The sequence below is a fragment of the Mesoplodon bidens genome (assembly GCF_964165515.1).
Source record: "Mesoplodon bidens genome assembly, chromosome: 16".
Classification (NCBI taxonomy): domain Eukaryota; kingdom Metazoa; phylum Chordata; class Mammalia; order Artiodactyla; family Ziphiidae; genus Mesoplodon; species Mesoplodon bidens.
Genome location: NC_138173.1, coordinates 4,636,385 through 4,659,281, shown reverse-complemented (window position 1 = coordinate 4,659,281; position 22,897 = coordinate 4,636,385).

Below are 22,897 nucleotides of genomic sequence, written 5' to 3'. Positions count from 1 at the left end.
TGTTGCTCAGGGTCAAGTGTATATAGTAATCCTCATTTAACAATATAAAAGTAGGTGTAAAAATCAGACAATTGGGAATGACTTCAGCAAGATGGTGGACTAAGGAGAAGCAAGCCCTCATTCCTCATGGAGACACCATTTTAAACACAGTGTATGGACTAGAATACTTCTCTGAAAATTCTGAACACCAGATAAGAAGCTGCAGCACCCAGTCCAATGCATAATGAAGAGGGGACTCCATCAAAATGGGAGGAAAAAGAAACAAAGTGAAGAAAAGTGAAGAGAACCTAAGGGACTTTTGGAATACCCTCAAACGGAATAGTATATGCATTGTAGGAGTCACAGAAGGAGAAGAGAGAGAGAGAAAGGGGCAAAGAGCTTTTATGGACATACAAATTCAAGATCAATGAACCTGAACTAAGATAAACCTAAAGAGACCCAAACCAAGACACACTATAATCAAATTGTCAAAAGTCAAAGACAAAGAGAGAATCTTGAAAGCAGCAAGAGAAAAGTGACTCATGATCTGCCAGTGAGCTTCTATAAGTTTATCAGTGGATTCCTGAGCAGAAATCATGCAGGCTAGAAGGCAATGGGATAATCTATTCAAACTGCTGGAAGAAAAACCTGCCAACTAAGAATTCTATATCAGATGAAACTGTCCTTCAAAAATGAAGGTGAAATTAACACTTTCCCAGATAAAACAAAAGCTGAGGGAGTTCATTTCCGGTAGACTGCCTTACTAGAAATGCCATAGGGAGTCCTTCAAGTTGAAAAAACATAAAAAGGATAATAAATAGCAACACAAAGCTATATGAGTTGGAGAAACTATTTGCAAATCATATACGTGACAAGAGATTAATACCCAGAATATACAAAGAACTCCTTCACTCAACAACAAATAAATAACTTGATTTTAAAATAGCAAAAGACTTGAATAAACATTTCTACAAAGATGATATACAAACGACCAACAAGCATATGAAACGATGTCAACCTAATTTAACATTAGAGAAATGCAAATCAAAACTACAATGAGATATCACCTCACACCCATTAGGATAGTTACTGTCAAAAAACAGAAAATAACAAGTGTTGAAAAGGATGTGAATAAACTTGAACCCTTGTGCATTGTTGGTGGGGTTGTAAAATAGTGCAATCGCTATGGAAAACGGTATACTGTTTCCTTAAAAAAATTAAAAATAGAACTTCCATATCATCCAGCATTCCTGCTGCTAAGTATATACCCAAAAGAATTGAACTGAGGATACCAATTCAATGGTATGCAGAGGACACCCACTGCATTATTCACAATAGTCAAAAGTTTGAGGGACTTCCCTGGCGGTCCAGTGGTTAGGACTCTGTGCTTCCACTGCTGGGGGTCCAGGTTCGATCCCTGGGCAGGGTACTAAGATCCTGCAAGACGTGCTGGTGTGGCCAAAAAAATTAAAAAGTAAAAAAACAAAAAAGTTTGAAACAACCAAAATGTCCATCAATGGATGAATGAATAAAGAAAATGTGGTGTATACATACAATGGAATATTATTCAGACTTATAAAGGAAGGAAATGTTGTTAGATTCTACAACATGAATGAACCTTGAGGACATTATGCTAAGTGAAGTAAGCTAGTTCACAAAAAGACAATCATTGTATGATTCCGATTATATATTCAAATTCAGAGAGATAGAAAGTAGAATCATTGTTACTAAGGGAGGGGCGAGAGGAGAATGAGGAGCTGTTATTCAATGAGTATAGAGTTTCAGTTTTGCAAGGTGAAAAATTTCTGGAGATCTGTTGCACAGCAAGGTAAGTATCCTTAGCACTACTGAACTGTGCACTTAAAACTACAGTTGATTGGGCTTCCCTGGTAGAGCAGTGGTTGAGAGTCCACCTGCCGATGCAGGGGACATGGGTTCACGCCCCGGTCTGGGAAGATCCCACATGCCGCAGAGAGGCTGGGCCCATGAGCCATGGCCGCTGAGCATGCGCGTCCGGAGACTGTGCTCCGCAACGGGAGAGGCCACAACAGTGAGAGGCCCGCGTACCACACACAAAAAAAGAGTCAAATAAAAATTTTTATCCAAGCCTGACACTTAAGAAGGCCTTTTCCCTTTATTTCAGTAGAAGTCATTGAATACTTGACAAGAAAAGTGTTAACTTCTTCTTTTATTGCCATCTCAAGTACAATGGCATTTCTTTTCTCTATTTTGAAATTTTTCTATTTCTAATTTCTCCATATTGAAATACTAGACATGCCCATTTCCTCCCAAATTTTCTAAGTGCCATCAATATTTTCCTATCTAGAAAGAGATATTTACAATTTTTAAAAATCTATGACTTCCCTGTTCCAACCTCTTAGTAATGAATTTCTTTTTACTTTAAAGTGATTTTCTAGAACACTAGCATGAGCTTAGATTCCATGCACTACAGATTCAAAGTAATATAGTTCGCTCCTTGGGTCCCTAGCAATTAATGAAATTCAAGCTATAATTATTTATTTGGGTACCTGTTATACCATATTATATCTAATCCATTCATCCTGGACTTAATCAAAGATGTTAATAAATTCTGATAGGTTCAGATGAATGCCAAAAATCATCGAAAAGTAGAAATATGTTTTCTGATTCTAAAATCTAGCCTTTCATGATAAGGGTATTATCATTCTTTTAAAAACTTCTGTGAGGTATTGTTTTATCTGTTAAATTAATCTTACTGTCTTTAAAATGCCTTAAATCAGAGATTTTCAACTGTAATGTGTTTAGAAAATCATGTTGTTATAAAGGTAGATTTTCAATCCTTAAACTTACTATGTCTGTGGATCTTGGTAAGGCCCAGAAATTTACATTCATAATTCACATCAAGTGTGATTCTGGAGCAATCACACTTTAGAAAGGCTCCCTGAGAGCCGCACAGAATTACCGTTGGTTTGCAAGGTTAACACTGCTGCCACCACTATTTGATTTGGTTTTTAGATTATAGTCCAAGGCAGATCATGTGAGAAATACAAAAAAATCACCATTCAAAACGTTTTATTTTGTTATCTTCCTTAACGAAACTTAAAGAATCAAGATTAAGTTCATAAAAGTAATGTGATTATTTTATGGATTGTGGAAACGTTGTATCATTATTGCTCTAATAGACTCAGGGTTTTAATTAAAATCCCTTCAACTTACAGGCACAAGTTGGCTTACTTAAAATTTTTAACTTCGAACTTCTAAACTGTATTATAAAATTTCAACAGAAAATTCTAAACTCATTATCTAGCATCTTAATTTTGCCAAATGGGTAGATTATATACGGGCGTTATATACTCAGAATAAGACTTTGGATCAAGAATATCTCCTCTTGGAGGCTTCCCTGGTGGTGCAGTGGTTGGGAGTCCGCCTGCTGATGCAGGGGATGCGGGTTCGTGCCCTGGTCCGGGAAGAACCCACATGCCACAGAGCGGCTGGGCCCGTGAGCCATGGCCGCTGAGCCTGCGCGTCTGGAGCCTGTGCTCTGCAACGGGAGAGACCACAACAGTGAGAGGCCCATGTACCTCAAGAAAAAAAAAAAAAAGAAAGAAAAAAGAATATCTCCTCTTCACTGGTACTGAAGGACAGGTGAGGTAAACCTCAGGCAAACACGTAGCCTTGCAATGACAGAGTACTCGCCATAGAGAGAAAGACACCAAGAATTTTCAGCCCGATTTTTTTGTCTTTCCTCTTCAATATTATGTAATTTCTTCAGATCACTTAACCACTGTCTCAGCATCCCAGCTTCATAATGAATAAAATATTGCTTATTGGTTACTAATCAAATGAGGTGAGTGTTAATTTTCATAAATTAGTTTAGCTTACTAGGAGAGAAAAAGTAAAAAATATTATTATCATATATGATCACTTACATATCAGTTTGAATACTATACTTCAAAAGCTCTATATATCAATAGCATAAAAGAGAAAATTATTTCATATATAAGCCAAGTAGTAATTTTGAATTTTGAAATCTAGCATCTACATTCTGTATTTTCATAAAGTGAGTTTCATTGATTCATTCTGCTTCAGGATCTTTTGTGACTTTAATGTAAAGAAGATGGCATTATTAACAACTGTATATTTCTGCTAATGAAAGAAAAATATGTTTTTAAGGGATTACTCATCTTCCATGAATTTTTCATTAATTTTCTCATGTATTATAAAACTGTGGAACAAGTTTGCCAAGAATATCAGGGGTTTGACTAAGTGTTCCTTGCATTTTGAGAACTTGTTTAAAGATTATTTATTCTGAAATGACAAAAGAGGGAAATACACCATACACAAAAATGGATTACAAGCTGCATGATATCCAGTGTTAAAGACATGCAATATTGGCAATCACAGTAATAAGTAAAATTTTAAATTCTGAACAATGTAGAAAATTTAGGCCTCTTTTTGCTCCTAAAAGTACTCAGGGGGCATTATCTCACTTAGCATGAGTAGACTAAATTTGAGGGCTGGCATTCAAGTCTAGTAGATAATTATTTCACCAACAAGAATGGGCTATTTTACAGCCCTTCTGAAGCAGGTAACAACCTCCTAGTCACGTTTTCATCATTATTGCAACCATATCAAGAAGCAATGTGAGTTCATCCAGATTCCCAAGTATTTTCTTTTCTTTGCAAAGAGGCAAAAGGATTGCTTGGTTGAGGTGCTTCCCTCAATTAATTAGGGATTACAATTATTAATAAGGGCACATGATGTTGCTGCCTTGAGGAATACACTGACTAAAAAGTCCAGGTTTGACTCCATCCACTCGCAATAGGTATGAAGTGCCCCCTTGAGGTTTGATTCTTAAGCAGAATTTATGAGGATCTTGTAAAGGATGGAAGTACTGATATGTATTTACCTCTTTACAGTGCCAGGAAGGGGAGACTCCAGAGTTCGTATGACCAATACGAATCTTAAAGAGTGTTCCAATGTCTCCAACTGTGATCCATAAAGGAACCAAGAGAACTTCTTTCAATGTAATTTCACAAAATCCATTGTTTTAAAACCTTATATTAGGACATTATATTTTGATAAAGCAATTAATCTATCAACAAGGTTTTAGAATTATAAAAATTTATACACCTAATGACAGAGTGCCAAAATATATGAAGCAAAATGGACAGACTGAATGGAGAAATAGTCCACTTTGAATAATGGAAAGAACAACTAAACAGAAGATCAATAAGGAAATAGAGGACTTGCAAAACATTATACACCAACTAGATCTAACAGACATTTATAGAAAGCTCCTCTCAACAACAGCAAGAATACATAGTTTTCTCAAGTGCACATAGAACATTCTCCAGGATAGACTATATGTTATGTCAAAAAAGAGGTTTTGAAAATTGAGTAAGACTGAAATCATACAGAGTATCTTTTCTAACTAAAATGAAATGAAACTAGAAATAAATACAAGAAAGAAAACTGGATAATCCACAAATACATATAAATTAATCTACATACTCTTAAGCAACGAATGAGTCAAAGAAATTGCAAGGGAAATTTAAAAATACCTTGAGATGAATGAAAAAACATACAAAAACATAGTGGATATTGCTGAAAGCAGAGGTCACAGGGAAATTTTAGCTGTAAACCCATAAAATATGAATGTACTTAAAAGGAGGAAACCATTTCAGGTGAATGTCCCTCAACTAGACTGGCAAGCTTGCTGTGAGAGAAAACTTCTTTGGAGATTTTGATCCAATAAATCCAGAGACTCTAAGGAGAGGGAGAAGGAGGAGGGGGAGGAGAAGGGAGGGAGAGAATGAAGGAAGAAGAGGGTGCAGGTAGGAGGAAAGTGGGAAGAGGAAGAAGAGGAGGAAGAGACCGGAGGTTCTCAGATAAATAACCTAACTTTACAACTTAAGGAGCTAGAAAAAAGAGGAGTAAACTAAATGCAAAGCTAGCGGAAGAAAGGAAATAATAAATTAGAATGGAGATAAAATAGAGAAAGAAAAACAGTAGAATCAACAAAACCAAAATTTGATTATTTGAAAAGAAAAACAACAAAATTTACAAACATTTAGCTAGCCTAAGAAAAAAAAAAAGAAAACTCAAATTACTAAAATTATAAATGAAAATAGGGACATTACTACTAACCTTACAGAAATAAAAAGGATTATAAAGGAACATCATGGACAATTTATGCCAGCAATTTAGATAACCTAGATGAAATGGACAAATCTTTAGAACCACACAAAATATCAAAATGTACTCAAACAAAACAAAAGAAAAAGAAAGTCTGAAGAGGCCTGTAACAAGTTACTGAAGCAGTAATCAAAAACTTCCCAACAAAGAAAAATCTAGGACAGTTGGCTTCACTGGTGAATTCTACCAAATACTTAAAGAAGAATTAATACCAACTCATCTCAAAATCTTCTAAAAAATAGAGGAGATGGGAACACTTCTTAATGCATTCTACAAGGTCAGCGTTACCCTGATACCAAAGCCAGACAAAGACATGACAAGAAAACTAGAGACAAAACCACTTGTAAATATAGAGGCAATAATGAAACTTAAAAGCTTTTGCACAGCAAAGGAAACCATAAACAAGATGAAAAGACAACCTTCAGACTGTGAGAAAAATTTTGCAAATGAAGCAACTGACAAAGGATTAATCTCCAAAATTTACAAGCAGCTCATGTATCTCAATATCAAAAAAACAAACAACCCAATCCAAAAAAGGGAAGAAGACCTAAATAGATATTTCTCCAAAGAAGATATACAGACTGCCAACAAACACATGAAAGAATGCTCAACATCATTAATCATTAGAGAAATGCAAATCAAAACTACAATGAGATATCATCTCACACCAGTCAGAATGGCCATCATCAAAAAATCTAGAAACAATAAATGCTGGAGAGGGTGTGGAGAAAAGGGAACACTCTTGCACTGCTGGTGGGAATGTGAATTGGTACAGCCACTATGGAGAACAGTATGGGGGTTCCTTAAAAAACTAAAAATAGAACTACCATATGACCCAGCAATCCCATTACGGGGCATATACCCTGAGAAAACCATAATTCAAAAAGAGTCATGTACCAAAAAGTTCATTGCAGCTCTATTTACAATAGCCCGGAGGTGGAAACAACCTAAGTGTCCATCATCGGATGAATGGATAAAGAAGATGTGGCACATATATACAATGCAATATTACTCAGCCATAAAAAGAAATGAAATTGAGCTATTTGTAATGAGGTGGATAGACCTAGAGTCTGTCATACAGAGTGAAGTAAGTCAGAAAGAGAAAGACAAATACCGTATGCTAACACATATATATGGAATTTAAGAAAAAACATAATGTCATGAAGAACCTAGGGGTAAGACAGGAATAAAGACACAGACCTACTAGAGAATGGACTTGAGGATATGGGGAGGGGGAAGGGTAAGCTGGGACAAAGCAAGAGAGTGGCATGGACATATATATACTACCAAACATAAAATAGATAGCTAGTGGGAAGCAGCCGCATAGCATAGGGAGATCAGCTCGGTTCTTTGTGACCACCTAGAGGGGTGAGATAGGGAGGGTGGGAGGGAGAGAGACGCAAGAGAGAAGAGATATGGGAACATATGTATGTGTATAACTGATTCACTTTGTTATACAGCAGAAACTAACACACCATTGTAAAGCAATTATACTCCAATAAAGATGTAAAAAAAATAAGTGATTCAAAAAATATTACTTGCACATAAATGTTCATGTCAGCATTATTCCCAATAGCCAAAGGGTAGGAAAAAAACAAATATCCATCAATAGATGAATGGAAAAACAAAATGTGGTATTTCCATACAATGAAATATTATTCAACCATAAAAAGGAATGAAATATTGACACATGCTACAACATGGACAAACCTGGAAAACATTATGCTAAGTGAAAGAAGCTAGACACAAAAGACCACATTTTATATGATTCCGTTTATATAAAATATCCAGAATTGGCAAATCCTTAAAGACAGAGAGCAGATTAGAGGTTGCCAGGGACTGGGGAAAAGGGAATTGGGAGGGACGGCAGAGTGAGGTTTCCTTTTGGGGGTGACTAAAATGTTCCCGAACTAGGAAGTGGTGATAATTGAACAATATTGTGAATGTACTATATGCCACTGGATTGTTAACTTTAAAGTGGTAAATTTTGTTTTGTAGATTTTACCACAATAAAAAAGGAAAGAAAAGATCTATACAAAGAAACTGTAAGGAAAAAGAAAAGGAAAGGGGAAAACAAAAGCTTTCTTAAAAACCCTTACAATAAAACAATTCATGAGAATAAATGAACACTATGATCAAAATCAGCAACAAATTACTAAAGTTAATGAAGCCAACACTTCTACAAACAAGACATAAATGTAGCAATCCCAGGGTCAAGCAAGAGAGACCAAGACAACAGAAACAGCTGAAATGCAGGTAGCAGTGCTAAGAAAAACAGAAGCATCAAACTATGAAAATGGTTTCCTGTGGGAAAGGAAAAGGGAATGGGGGTTATAGGTGCTCCTATCTTACTACAGAATTCACCTTAAATTTAATGATTAACCCTACACCATGTGAAGGTATAATTTGATTTAAAAGTAAATGTGAAACAATAAAATAGCAAAACAAAAACAGCTCAGACTCTTTTGGTACAATCACTTCTAAAACTATTTCTTACTCATGCAAAATAACAACAAAACCTTCATTTTTTATTTTTACTCGTTAATGACCACTGACACAAGAAAGAGTTTATTCAAATACTGACTCATATAGAAAGTATGGAAAGAACAGTTCAAATTAAACTATTAGTTTCATTCTAGATAGCTCAACCTCTTCTGTGACGTATGTGGGCTGAGTACACAGGTTGTAGTAAATCAAACACCCAGGACCGCATGGAAGGGGTATTGTGTGAAGATCAAAGATACTTAAGGACCCTTTTTTCTGATTGTGACTTTATCCTCTGTCTCTACCCGGTTCTAGTCAATCCCTCTGTACCTCCAGTCGTTGGTTCCACGGACATCGTTAAGCACCTGAAGTGCAAGGTGCTGGGCTGACATCAAGTCCTGCCTTTGATTGTGAGTCTTTCTATCTCTAGTTTAACAATGTGACCGGGTCCCCCCTGCTTCATCTTTGCTACCTCTGTTTCTCCCTAGACCTTGATCTCAATGTGTCCAGCCAAGACATAATAATGTGATGACAACTTCTTTGCCTTCCTTTATTTGATCATTTATTTTTCCCTTTTTGACCTTGACTTTCAGGCTCATCTGTTACAGCCTCAGACAGAAAGGCACAGCCCTTGCTCCTGACAGCCATAAGTATACAAACAGCAAATGCTGGTCATCCAGTACTTCTCTCTAGCTGTTGTCTCTTATTGTATTGCAGTTTTATTGGTGTTTTAACCCACTTGAGCAAAAACTGCCATGAATTACTTTTGATTGATCTTCTACAGGACACATTGTTATAATAAGCACTCAATTCCATAGATTGCATTCATTCCAAACTACCTACTAGCTGTATCCCTTATGTTACCAGGTTTTGCTCAGTTTTATTTCTTACAGTAAATATGTCTTCATGGCCATGAAATCGAGCTCCATCTGTTCCATAAAGATATATGGGGGCTGAACTTCTATGATGTCCATAAAATATAATATAAATCTGTGAGCTTGTCCCAGCATTTGGCAAGTCACTGGTGATTATGGAAACATTCCATTTACCACCTATAAGAAGCACAAATAACACAGAGAATTACAACAACTTATAAAAATGGAAGACTCAGAAAAACAGGTCATCATAAAGCTGGGAGAGTTTAGCCTTCCCTGATGGCTCAGTGGTTAAGAATCCGCTTGCCGATGCAGGGAACACAGGTTCGAGCCCACATGCCACGGAGAAACTAAGCCCATGTGCCACAACTACTGAAGCCTGCGCGCCTAGAGCCCGTGCTCCACAACAAGAGAAGCCACCGCAATGAGAAGCCTACGCACTGCAAGGAAGAGTAGCCCCCGCTCGCCACAACCAGAGAAAACCCATAGGCAGCAAGGAAGACCCAACACAGCCAAAAATAAATAAAATTTAAAAATAAAATAAAATTTAAAAAAATTAAAATTATTAAAAAAAGAATATCCTTTCTAAAAATAAATAAATAAATACTCAATAAAATGACTATGTCCTACAGTGTAACTGGGAGAATATTTCTAGAAGATCTTTAATAAAGTTGTCATAGTTGATCATGCCTGGACAACAAGAGAGTCACTATATAAGTTCTCTCAAGTTTCCAGCATTTTAACAAAATATCTCCAATAGTCTTAGCTCTGACATATAATATTGGGTTGGCCTGAAAGTTCATTCAGGTTTTTCTGTAACATCTTATGGAAAAACCCAAACAAACTTTTTGGCCAAACCAATATGTGCATTCAGAATTATACCTTTTAAGATCTTTTGAGTTTAGGTGTTTATTTTCCAAAATTAAAAATTATGTAATAATTTATATAAACATAAAAATTGGAATCAGATAAGTTAGGAATTCAAAAGTCATCTGGTACAATTTCTTCACTTATTGTTTTAAGTATTCCTAATTAATAGATAAATTAACCTGAGTTCCACAAATGTTAAATAAATTTTGTATCATCCAGCAACAAATAAAAACAGTGCTAGAAAATGTATGGTTCCTGGTGAACATAACTGAGATTAACTAAACATCATAACACATTGATAGTGCTATGATGTTACTTCTTACAATTTTAATTTAATTTTGCCACGTTTCTTTGGAGTGAACATCAAGAGTTGATCAGTAAGAGAACTGAAGTAATGAGAAATTATGGTAATACACTCAAGCTTATATTAAAGAAGAAAGAATATGATGCATAAAATTAAGAACTATGGACTTAAATAACATTCTACTCTTTAGGCTGTGATTTTCTCTCTCCCATATTTGAACTAAAGTGTATTTTCCCATCTTGATCCTTCAAATAGCAATCAAATTCTAGATTTAAATTTTACTTATATGGTACGATAAATATATTTAAATGAATGTCTATTTTTAAAAATCCACTTTAAAACAGGAAATTCTACTTTATTTTTCCAACACATAGTAAAAAGCCATGTTAGGCTACCAAATCATCTTGGTAGACAATCAGTTAGTAAATAAAAACATCATTTTAAAAAATTGAAAGAGATGAATAGGCTATCTTTAACAATAGCAGAAGAAGCTAAATTGCAATTACAAACTATAGAGCTGGGAAAATCCTAGCTGTTTTATGTAGAATAACTAGTATGTTAGTGCTTGTTTGAATAAAATGAAATAAAGCTCTTCAGCTTTTGCTCTCTTAGAAATGCAGCAAAAGAGTTCAGGGGAGAATCAATACTTGCTAAATGTACAAGGACCAAATCAATAGGGAAAGAAATTGCATTTTCCAACAACTAAGACGGAAAAGGATGAACTGTATAGGAATAGAAATAAAAATGAAAATAATGAAATATGATGTCTGCTTACCACATGTTTTTAAACCGTTTACCTCTTTAAATCATTAAAACCTTAACTTTGGGAGGAAATATTGTAAAAACTGGAGCAGAATCTAAAGATCATGAACCGAGATTCATCTTTTAGTTTGTATCTTCAGTCAATCGATAGCCAACAAGTCATTGAGTCACTACTGGGTGTCCAGTGTCATGAGGAGTAGATGGAAATCACAGAATGATGTCTTGGTCCTCCATTAGCCTATAATCTATATGAGGCAGGAAGGCCAACACACCAAAAAGGAAGAAATATCAGAACATTCTTAAGGTAGGATTTTGGTGAAGTGGGCCCAGGTCACAGAAATGCTACCAAAACTAATGTTTTTTAACTTAAAAAAAATAACTAGCCCCCCCCCAAAAAATCAATAGAAATTAAAGAAAGAAGGTACAAAACCTTGTCCTATAATCTTTGTAAAATAGAAGCCAAGAGAAGAGTGAGACACAATTTCAGGAATTTATAGGGCACCTAACACAACTTCCTCAGCAACATTATGGGAGAAAGAAGGTGAGTAGATAAAATTCTAAAAACCTTGTTAATATTCGTACCCTATTAGGCCTCAATTTGAAAGAGTGGGTTGAAGGGGTGAGTAAATGGGCTGGAGAAAAACAGGATGCAGGGAGTGGACAAATAGCTTGATAAAAGATTCAAATTATCATAACATACACAAAATAACTAGGAAATTTCAATAGTCCTTTATCTTTTAAAAAATAATTATTAAAATTTATAGTTAAGTCATTTTCACAAAGAACTACAGGCCCAGATGGTGAATTTTCTACCAAACCTTTAAGAAACAAATAATGCCAATCCTACACAAATCCTTTGGAAGAGTTCCCAACTCATCATGTGAGATGAGCATTACTCTGATACTAAAACCAGACAAAGGCATAAAAAGAAAACTACAGAGAAATAACCCTCATGAACATAAATGAAAATATTTTAACAAAGAATATTAGGAAATCAAGTCAACCACAACCTTCAGGTTTATCTCAGGAATGCAAAGCTTTTTAACATTTAAAAATCCATGTAATTCATTACATTAACAGAATAGGAGAACATGTATCTGATCACCTCAATAGATACCAAAGAAAAAGCAGCTGGCAAAATTAAATACCCATTCATGATAGAAACTTATTATTGGAAATGATGAAAATGAGAAACACTCTTATTAGAAACTCAAGTAAAGGCAATTTTTGTTATAAAGTGACAGAGAACTTGACTGAATTGTGCTCTATTATTCAGTGGAGGAAATAGTACTTATAGGTGATGAACTTACATGTTTACCTGAGATTTCCAGTCAAAATGTGGAAGGTGTGCCCTGGTTTCTCCTTGCTGCTTATGGTAAAAGTTCAGGAGGAAAGGGATAAATTGAGGAAGAAATTGTTAAGCAAAAAGGAACCAGCACTTGATGATATGGAAAATTCTCAACCTATCCAGACACGCTGTTCTGGAAACAAAGCCAAGGGCCTGCGACTTAGGAGCCACTCAGCCATCTCAGCAGAAGCCAGGAATAGAGACAGAGTTATCCAGGAAGAGACCCGTGGAGAACTCTTGTGTCTAATGATGTGAGCACCCATGACATCCACTGAAGACCAGCAAGGTTTTCAAGAATTTCATTCCAGCAGATGAAAAGGGCAGAAATTGGATGAAATAAAGGAAGAATGATTCTGAGGGCAAAGACGGTGGAGTCAGTGCCCTGGTGGGCTGAGGGGGCAGGGCTTCCACCCTGGGGGGGCCATGAGGAGGGGGCTGCTGCCCCAGCAGGGCCCAGAGGACAAAGCAGTAAACCACAGAGGATTATTCCAGGCCCTTAAATCTAATGGAATTTGCCCTGCTGGGTTTCAGACTTGCTTGCGACATGTGACTGCCTTTTTCCTTCTAATTTCTCCCATCTAGAATGGGAATATCTAGTCTATGCCTGTCCCACCATTGTAATTGGGAAGCAGATAACTTGTTTCCTAGTTTCATAGGTCTGTGGATGGAGAGGAATTTGGGCCCGAGATAGATTATGCTCAGTGTCTCACCCATACCTGATTTAGATATCAAAAATGGGATTCCAAACTTTTTGAGATGATTATATGATATTATATGATAAGTGATATTTTGGACATAAGTTGATGCTGGCATGATTAAGATTTTGGGGAATGTTGGGATGTGATCAATGCATTTGGCATACAAGAAAGGCAAGAATTTCCAGAACCAAAAGGAGAACTATTGTGAGTAAAACTGTGTCCCCAAAAAGATATGTTCAAGTTCTTACTCCTGGTACCTGTGAATGTGACCTTATTTGGAAACAGGATCGTTGCAGATGTAATTAGTTAAGGTGAAGTCACACTTGAGTAGGGCAGGCTTAGTCTTTTTAAAAGAGAGGAGACACAGAGACAGAGACAGAGAGAAGAATGCCGGCAGAGACTGCAAATATGCAGCTGCAAGCTGAAGAATTCCAACTTCTAGCATCCAGAACTATGACAGAATAAATTCCTTTTTTTGCAAGCCATTCTGACTATGTTAATTGTTACAGCAGTATTTGGAAACTAATACAAAAAGTGACTATATATGCAAACCGTGTTACCTAAATGAATACAACTCAGCAATTAAAAGACATAAACTACTGATACATAGAAAGATTTGGATGAATATCAAGCTTTATGCTGATTAAAATCCTAGTCACAAGAGTATACACTTTACGATTGCCACAGGAAGTTCTAGGAAAGGCAACCTTATCTGCAGTAACAAAAAACAAATAAGTTATTTCTTAGGGCCAGGGATGGTGGAATTTTCTGCAAAAAGCGTGAAGAAACAATTCGGAATGATAGAAGTATTCTACGTCTTGACTGAAGTGGTGGCTCTACAGGTGAACTTGGCTGTCAGCTCATCACACTGTAGACTTAAAATGTGTGCATTTTGTTTATATAAATTATACCTGAATACACTTGTTTTAAACAGCAAATAAACAAAAACTTGTAAAAGCCATAACTTAAACTGATTAAGTTGGGGGTAAAAAAAACTGCCACACAAATGAAAAAGGATTAATTTCTTTCATTTACAAACAGCTCATACAATCAATAAAGCAAAACTAGACATGGATTTCACAACAGAAAAATGGGCAAGAATACGAATAAGAAATTCATTAAAACACACATACAAGTAGCAAAGAAACAGAAAATATGCTTAACTTCCTTGTAACTAAAGAAAGGCGAATCAAAACAAGACATGGCTTTTCATCTATCAGATTGGCAAAATCTTTAGTTTTAGAATATCTAGTGCTGTGAGAGTGAGCCTTCTCACACACTGTTCGGCCTCATGTAGTTTCCTATACCCTTTTTGAAGGGCAATTTGTCAATATCTATGAAAATTCATAATTCACATACCCTTTGATCTAACAGTCTTACTGCTATGATCTACTGTACAAATATACTCACAAAGATACCAAACTATGTGTAATAAGAACATTTTTCAAAAAACTCCTTGGAAGAGTGAATATTTGGACACAGCCATATATTCAGCGAAATTGAGTTATTTGTAGTGAGGTGGATGGACCTAGAGACTGTCATACAGAGTGAAGTAAGTCAGTAAGTCAGAAAGAGAAAAACAAATACCGTATGCTAACACATATATATGGAATCTAAAAAAAAATTAAAAATGGTTCTGAAGAACCTAGGGGCAGCACAGGAATAAAGACACAGACATAGAGAATGGACTTGAGGACACGAGGAGGGGGAAGGGTAAGCTGGGATGAAGTGAGAGAGTGGCGTGGACATATATACACTACCACATGTAAAATAGCTAGCTAGTGGGAAGCAGCCGCATAGCACAGGGAGATCAGCTTGGTGCTTTGTGTCCACCTAGAGGGGTGGGATAGGGAGGGTGGGAGGGAGATGCAAGAGGGAGGGGATATGGGGATATATGTATACATATAGCTGATTCACTTTGTTATAAAGCAGAAACTAACACACCATTGTAAAGTAATTATACTCCAATAAAGATGTTAAAAAAAGAAAAGAATGACTAAAGCAAAATATGGCACAATTTGAATACTACATTCTCAAGTTTGTAAGTAAAAAAGATATCCACAGATACATTTACACATGCTAACAAATGCATTTAAAATTTAGGGGGAAATTGGAACTATCTTGGAGTAGAATTTAGAAGATGGAGCTGGGGGCACGTTGATTTTTCATTTTATTTTTGTCTCCTCTTTTTGATTTTTATCATGTGCCATATTTCATTTACCTTCTTAAATAGGCAAATATGTAAAAGGAAAAATCGATATAACGTTAAATAATGAATTGTCTGTTATAGATGAAGGGCTCTTTAGGAGTATCAGGATATAGGAAAATTGCATCTGAATTCTTCCAAAACAAAATGTTTTGAACTTGTGGTTATAAAAATACTCTCTAGAATTATCCTTTATATATTCAGAGTTCCTTATCATCACTTGCCAAGTGTTCTTCCCAGTAAACTATTAGCAATTCACAGAACAAATATAAATAAATAAATAAATAAATAAAAATATATTAAAATAAATAATTTATATATATACATTATATATATATATATATATATATATATATATATATATATATATAATGTATATATAGTGACCTACAAGCAGTGCCAAACAGGAAGGACAGAAGCACTCCTAGAAGCCCCACACTAAACTGTATATCTCTGGCCACAGAATGACACGACTTTAAAAGTTTTTTTATTTTATATTGGAATACAGTTGATTAAAAATGTTGTGTTAGTTCAGGTGTACAGCAAAGTGATTTAATTATACATGTACATATATCTATTCTTTTTCAAATTATTTTCCCATTTAGGTTATTACAGAGTACTGAGCCGAGTTCCCTGTGCTGTACAGCAAGTCCTTGTTGGTTATCTGTTTTAATATAGCCGTGTGTAGGTGTCAATCCCAAACTCCCAATCTATCCCTCCCCCACACGCTTCCCCAGTAGCCATAAATTCATTCTCTAAATCTGTGAGTCTGTTTCTGTTATGGAAATAAATTCACTTGTATCATTTTTTTAGATCCACGTATATGACTCTTCAGTTAATTTGTATAGGATCATTGTGAGGAGTAGAGAACGGGAGAACCCTTGAGGTCCACACTGAACCCCCTTGAGATCCACACTTTGAAACTATGTTTTAGATGAGGTAACAATCTCTCCATCTCAGTTTCTTCATTCAGAAAACAGAAGTTATACACTCAGGTTTTTATGAGAGCTATACAGGATTAAAATTTGTTAAGCACATAGTACAGTATCTGGTGCATGAAAATCACTTAACAAAGGAAAGTTATTATCATTGTCATCTCTGTAGAATTACCTCTTTTCTATCAAGTAGACCACGCCTTCACAGCAAGGGAAATATCATTCCCAAAGGAGGAAAACTGGTTCTTGGAGGGTGAAAAGCTTAAATATTGCAATGGTGTGTGGCTCTTCTAAACTCGACCCTACCCAACAAAATATTATTCCTTAGTACTTAATTTCTCTCACTAGTAGAAGGCAATAATGAAAAAAATAGTTGGGGAAGAATGAAATAGGCTAGTAACTTGCTTAAGAATTATGTATAAATGCTATTATCAACTTTATAAATTTCAAAGAATAAAATGTTTACATAAATGAAAGTTAATCTCCTGAAGTACGAAGTTAGAGAAATAGTGCCTGTTTCTGTCTACATACTTAAATGATTGCAATTCGTGCACATAGCAATAAGAAACATGAAAGAAACGGGATCAGCCTCAGGACATAGTTATGTATGTCGCTGGATGACAGTGGTGTCTATAAGGAAATTTATATTGGTGGGTGTTAGCCAAATATAAACCACAAATACTTGTGATTAAACCATTGGAAATCTTATTCCAAGCAAGGCAACAAAAAGAGTGTTGCATCGTAGCTACTACTGTTTGAAGAAGATTGATTGTGTGAAATCAGAAGTAGCAGTAAAATAAATAATTTCTGAGTAGTAGGAGACATAGAACTAATGGAAGAGAAATGTTTCTCTAGTCCTGCCAGAAAAGACTTTCTTTTAGCTGTCTGCCCCTAAGTAGCAAAACGCCACCGTGAGAGTCCAAAACAATGATGGACAGCTTGACACATGGACAGGGTCGCTGTGTGTGGTTCTCTGTGGCACTCGTCTGCACACTGCCTCTGAGCACTGAGCTGACTGGGCTCCCGTATCTCTTCATGGTTTCTATCTACACCCAGAGTATAAGGCCCAAGGCTACTTCCCTGGCTGTGTACTTGGCAGTGGTGGAAAACTCCAAGCGAGGCACTCAGGGCTTTGGTCTCCAGCTGGTTGAGCAGGTCTTGAAGAGGGAAACAAAAGATAGACTAACAGTGCAATTTTGAAAGAGAACAAAGTTGGAAAATTTTTCACTATCTGGTTTCAAGGCTTATTATGAAGCTACAGTAATCAAGACAGTGTGTTTTGGCATACAAATAGACACACAGATCAATGAAATAAAATAGAGAGTGCAGAAATACTCCCACACATACATGGTTGAATGATTTTCAACAAAAGTCCAGACTTTTCAATTCCAAATTCCAAGTATTTCAATGGGAAAAGAATAGTCTTTTCAACAAAGGGTGATGGAATAAATGGATATTCATATGAAATAAAATGAACCTTGGCCCTTACCTACTACCATATACAAAAAATAACCTTAAATGAGTCAAAAGGACCCAAGATAAGAACTAAAACTGTAAAACTCCCACAAGAAAACATAGAAAGTCTTATCATTGGGCAGAGATTTCTTAGATAGGACTTGAAAGATATAAACCATATATCTTATAAAATATATAAAAAGAAAATAAATAGAACTTTACCATAATTTAAAACTTCTGCTAATTTAAAGTCTCACCAATAAGAAAATTAAAAAGCAAGCTACAGGCTGGGAGAAAATATGTGAAAAACATAGATCTGGATATGTTATACCCACAGCGTATAAAGAATTCTTACCACTCCAAGACTGCAAAGACCCAATAGAAAATAAGATTTGAAAAGACACTGTGCCATAAAAGACATATGAATGGCAAACATCAATAGTTATTTGGGAAATGCAAATTAAAACCACAGAGATATCACTAAACACAAACTAGAATGGTTAAAATTTAAAAGATGATAACACCAAGTGCAAGCAAGAATACAGAGCAACTGGAATTCTTATACATTGCTGGTGGGGATGTGAAATGGTACAGCTCCTTGGAAAGCGGTTGGCAATTTCTGGTAGAGTTAAATATACAATTACCATACATCCTAGCAACTTCACTGCTAGGTGTTTACCTAGGAGAAATAAAAACATATGTCCTGTAAAAAAGACTTGTACATAAATGTTTATATAATTTACATTCATAATAGCCAAAATCCAGAAATAACTCAAGTGTCCTTTAATCGGTGAATGGATAAACAAATTGTGGTATATCCATATAATGGCATACCATTCAACAAAGAAGAAAAACAAACTGTTGATTCAAACAACAATATTAATGAATTCCAAAAGCATTCTGCTAAGTGACAGAAGCAGACGTCAAAGATTACATATCAGGCTTCCCTGGTGGCGCAGTGGTTAGGAATCTGCCTGCCAATGCAAGGGACACGGGTTCGAGCCCTGGTCCGGGAAGATCCCACATGCTGCGGAGCAACTAAGCCCGTGCGCCACAACCACTGAGCCTGTGCTCTGGAGCCCGCGAGACACAACTACTGAAGCCTGCACGCCTAGAGCCCATGCTCCACAACAAGAGAAGCCACCGCAATGAGAAGCCTGTGCACCCCAACGAAGAGTAGCCCCCGCTCGCTGCAACTAGAGAAAAGCCCATGCGCAGCAACGAAGACCCAATGCAGCCCAAAATTAATTAATTAATTAGTTTTTTAAAAAAAGATTACATATCATATGATTATATTTACATGAAATTCCAGGAAAAATACCATAGCAACAGAAAGCAAATCAGTGGTTTCCAAGGGCCTGGCAAAGGGGAAGGGGACTGACTGCAAAGGGGCACAAAAGAACTTTTGGGGGTGACGGACATGTGCTATACCTTAATAATAATGGTAGTTATATGACTGCCTATCTCAAAAGCCATTAAATTGTAGACTTGAAATTGAGGGGTTTATTGAATATAAATTATATCTGAATAAGGTTTATTTTTTTAAATGATTAAAAAGGAAATACAAAAGAAAATTAAGAGATTAAATCAGAGGTTCATCATCTTCAGAGGATATTCATAGTAGGATTTCTAAAATGAAAGAACAAAGAAACAGAAGCGGGGGGCGGGGAATCAAAGAAATAACATAAAACAAATTCCAGAACTGAAGAATATGGGTACTGAATGCTTAGCATAAAAAATGAAAACAGTGCCTAAATCAATGTGCATCTATGTTAAATTTCAGAATATCAGAATAAACAGAGGGTCCTAAAAGCTTTTGGGAAAGGGAGGGTGGGGAAGTTACACACATAGAAACAGGAATGAGAATGGCTTAGCACTTTTCACACTGGGATTAGGAGACAGAAGACAAATGAAAAGTGCTATTTCCAACATGTAATGCTATATCATTTTTATCAATTAAGCATGAGAATAAAGGCAGTTCTAAACATTTAAGACATGAAAAGTTCCTCCATGCATTCTTCCTTATAACCCATCAGAAAATTCATTCCATCAAAACTAAGGCCTAAACTAATAGTAAGATAGGGGTTTCAGAAACAGGACATCCAATACTGAGAAGGAAATGAGATTGCCAGGATACTGCTGAAGGAAAGCTTCAAGTTGATGGCTGTGCAGCAGGCCGGGAGATCCAACAGTCCGCTTTGGATGAGAAGGGGTCTGGTGAGGTGGGAGGGGGCTTTATGAAGAATGCCTCCAAGACAACTAATGTCCCCAAGGGGAAAAAAAATGGTCCAATGGAAGAACTGATACGCACTTCCATGATGATAGGGATTTACCACCATGGAAAAGGGTTTGGTAATGAGTGAGCAGTGGTCAGTTTTAAAGTTCAGGGAAAACAAAGAATAGTTCAAGAAAGGAAACATAGTCAGAATACACTAAGAGCTCATTTCAGGAATAATATTCGCATGGTAATTAAAATAAAAGTTCAGAATAGTGTTTGTCTTTTTAATTATAACATTACTGGGAGGAATGGAGACAGGAAGTAGAAGGTGGAGGCGGAGGATGTCAACAGACAGACAAAATCCAAAACGGAAAAAATGCCGGTATCTTAGACATACATAAATAGAAGAAAGAGCTAAAAGTTTTAAAGATAAATGCCTCTGTGGAGTGGAAATTACGTATGTAAAGGGTCAGAAAGTGGTCTACATTTTTTTATATTGAGCCTTGTACTTTTACCTGGTTCTTAAAAACTATTTATACATGTATAATTTTAATTAAAAAATTAAAATGCAAGGGGAAGGATTTGTCATCCAAAGAAGTAAGACTTCTGAGCCGGACCACCTGCCAGTGCAGGCCCACCTCTGGCGCTAGTTCCTTTCGCCCGGCAGAAACCAGTGGGCACGGCTGCATGCGGTGCCTGCAGTGTCTGCAAGTCGGCAGTCACTGTGGATGGACCCCATTCCCACCCCACTCAAGGCCGCTCAAGGTTTAAGTCCGTTCCATCAAGACATTCCACATTCTTCCTATCAGTCAGCTTAAGCCCATCTGGTGACCCCCGTCAAGGTCTACATTATAATTACGCCTGGTGGGCTGCCAATCAAGCTACCTTCCCTGTGAACCTCCAGAAGGAAGAGAGCATCACCCTGAACTCCCATAAGGCCATCCTATACCATAACGTCTGGAAGGGTGAGAGGGGGAGCGTAAGTTCTGTGAAACGCAGGACAGAGTTCACCGTGCACACTGGTGCGTACTAACGGGTGAACAGGGCGAAAGTCAGGAAAGGCACAGAACCACCAAACTAGAGCTTTCCGCTGGCCCCGGTCATTCTTCACGTAATTACTTGATCTTTTTGACTGAGAATGTCCACTGCCTAATCGTCCTGTGTCTAAATGTGACTGTAAAAGAGTTCCCGATATCATACAGATGATGTGGAACTGGGGTTCCCGATCAAGACGGCAGAGCGGGAAGATCCTGCGCTCCCCTGCTCGCACAGACACACCAGAACTAAAACTACACGTAGAGCGGTTATCTCTGAGAAAGGCCTGGAGGCTAGGGGGACAGGTGTTCTACAACGAAGGGTATAAATAAGAAAAGACCGCTTCAAGACGGGTGGGAGGGGCAGAGATGCGGTCTAGTCAGAACCCACCCCCAGCCCCCGTGTGGCGACCCCCAAGTGTGAGGGACGTCACAGCCATGGGGGTCCCCCCGGAGAGCAAGGGTTCCAAGCCCGGGTGGAGCTCCCGAGCCCAGGGAAATCGCCCCAGGAAACAAGCCCTCCCCACGCCTGGCTTTTAACAGCAGAGCTGACACCCAAGAGAAGCCAGGCTCCGCTCTTGCGGCGCTGGTCCAGGTCCCGGCACCTGGGCGGCAGCTTGAAAAGCGCTGGGTTCAGCACGGAGAGTCCCTGACGGAAGGTGCCTTCAGTGGGGCCGGATGGGGAGCATCGCCTCCGGGGGGCCGCGAGACGTAGCCGGTGCTCCGGGCCAAGCTCTGGGCCTCGAGCCTCACAGCCTCTCTCGCCAGAGCCTCTCCGCCGTCCCACGAGGCGGCTCTTCACGGGGCCCCATTTTACGGATGAGGAAACCGACAAATCGAGCGCCGCCCGCGTGGACCCCGGCGTCAACACCCCAGGCTAAACCTTGAAAATGGGACACGGGTTGCGTATCACTGAAAGGTGAAGAGGTAAGACATCTGACAGCTTCATGTGAGCGCGACCACCACCCGCCGGGCCAACAGCTCGCTCACTGAGCTTCCGCTCGACGTAGGGGCCCGTCTGCGCTTTGCTCCCATTCTCCCCAGGCTTTCCTTGGCGCCGGCTCCGAGGATCCTTGACAGCCGGCGTTCCCCGTCAGAGCCCCTCCATTTGCGAACTTAGACTCCTTGCTGACAGCGCCTTTCCTTTCATTCCGAATACTTCTATACCTCCGGGCTTTAAGACCTGGGGCTACCTGCACAACTGGGTCCTCAGCTCTTTGAAGCGGCAGCAAACAGCCCCCCCACCTCCGCCCGCCCGTCCCGGGCCTGAGGTGCTGCGGGTGCTCCCGCGAGCCCGGGAAGCCTCCCCCCGAGGGGGCCTGAGCTCCCGGCCGCACGGGGCACAGCTGCCATCTAGTGGGCGCAAGCAGGAACTGCATCAGCCCGCCCTGGGGACATTCCCCTGAACGCAGCAGGCTAGCGCCCCTTCCTCTGCCGCAAGCACTTATCTCGAAGGCGGGCAGGTCTGGGCAATATTCTTAAATTTCCTCTAATGTCTCATTTGGTCTTCTAAATTTCACAGCGTTTCAAGGTTTTTTTTTTAATGTAAGCC